General features: G+C 52.6%; 1 pseudogene; it reads right to left on the bottom strand.

Moving 5' to 3' along the window:
• Positions 1-607: 607 nt before the first annotated feature.
• LOC116885685 lies at positions 608-1,216 on the bottom strand (annotated as a pseudogene).
• Between the last annotated feature and the right edge of the window lie 315 nt (positions 1,217-1,531).

The raw sequence follows: 1,531 nt of genomic DNA, 5'->3' as shown, positions 1-1,531 counted from the left end.
CCCTTGCCTGTGAGTCCCCAGCGGAGGGAAAACAGCTGAACACGTCTAACACGCAGTGGTGTGAAGTGAACATCTCCACTTCCAGAGAGAAGACTGGCGTGATCAGACCAAAGCAAGGCTGACACAGCAGGGAAGACAGCAGCTCTGGAAGCGGTGTGCGTGGCATCTGGGTTCTAGGATGGAATCACGGGGCTCCCACGGGCTTAGGTAGCCGCCTGTAGCACGCGTGGTCCTATCTCTCAGGCCGGCTCCCCTTCAGCTCTTCAGCTTTCCTCGTGAGATGTCCATGGCTCTAACATCTCTGAGATCCTGAGATCCCCACTACAATCTACACTGAATTCGCCTTCATAGCTTTATGTAGTAGCCTCTCAGAGCCTCCTTACAGCAACTCGAACCCTGCCACATACTGCCTAGCCTCGGTGTCTCTGTGGAACCTTGGCACAAGACTTCATGCCTCCTGCCTTGCTCTTGCATATATATATTTTTTTGTCTCAAGTTTATTTGTAAAAACAGCATAGGACACTGGTCATCTGCAATAGTGTGTAGGTAGGTGTGTCACAGCCGTCCATCTTCTTCACACTGGCAGGAGCCTTTTCTATGGGGCCTTCACAGGGGCCTGGGCACCCTTGGGAGCCTGGGCTTGAGCTGAAGCCTGGGCCTTAGCTGCAGCTTTGGCCTCTGCCTTGGTTCGAGCCTTGGGCTTTGGTTGGCAGAGCCTCCGACCCTTGGCTGTGTAGCTTCGACTCTTCTTCCCAAGCTCGGGGTGAGCGATGAAAGCCAGACGGCTGAGTTTGCGGCTGGAGCCCTTTGGCATCTTGGGCTTGACGGCCTGAGCTTCACAAGGGCCTTGGTGGCCTCAGCGCGTGCACTCACGGCCTTGGCATTGTTGGCCTGTGTCTTATGCAGGCCTTTCTTGTTGTGCTTCTTGGCAAAGTGCATGTTCCTCAGAAACTTGGGGTCAACCCCCATAAGAGATTCGTATCTTTGTGACCGAGGTTTCTTGATGCCATTTCTGTGCCATTTGCAGGACTGGTTGTGTGTGGTGTGGTTCTTGGACTTGGCCATGTCTGCACGGTAAGCCTCGGCTCCCGCCCTCTTGCATATTTTATGCCTGCAAAAATAGTACCATATGATGGGCACTGCCAAGGGATGCTAATTTGGGATGGACTCCAGTTCCCTTGGACCACAGTTACAACAATTTCTACACCTGACCCTGGAGAAACAGTTCCCTAGGTGATTGTTTTCAAGCCGGGAACTCCTTGGGTGGCCCCGTGTTTTCAGATGAATTTGCATATTCAGTAGGTGGTACCTCCAGGGGGTGAGGTCCTGTGCAGAAGGCCTGTGGTTCCTCTTTAATGACATAGCTCTCTCTCTTAGCAATCACAGCTGCCTTCCAACTGCTCAGGCTCCTTTTCCTGCACAAGCTGCACATCTTCATTACGTTTCTGGCTCACTGTAGACCTGGGTGATGGCAGTGAGCAGTAACTGACACAGCCCAAATGCCATCCCGTGTTAAAACAAATTAGTCCAT

Source organism: Rattus rattus, chromosome 16 (assembly GCF_011064425.1).
Source record: "Rattus rattus isolate New Zealand chromosome 16, Rrattus_CSIRO_v1, whole genome shotgun sequence".
Lineage (NCBI taxonomy): Eukaryota > Metazoa > Chordata > Mammalia > Rodentia > Muridae > Rattus > Rattus rattus.
This window is presented reverse-complemented; position numbering and strand designations above follow the sequence as displayed.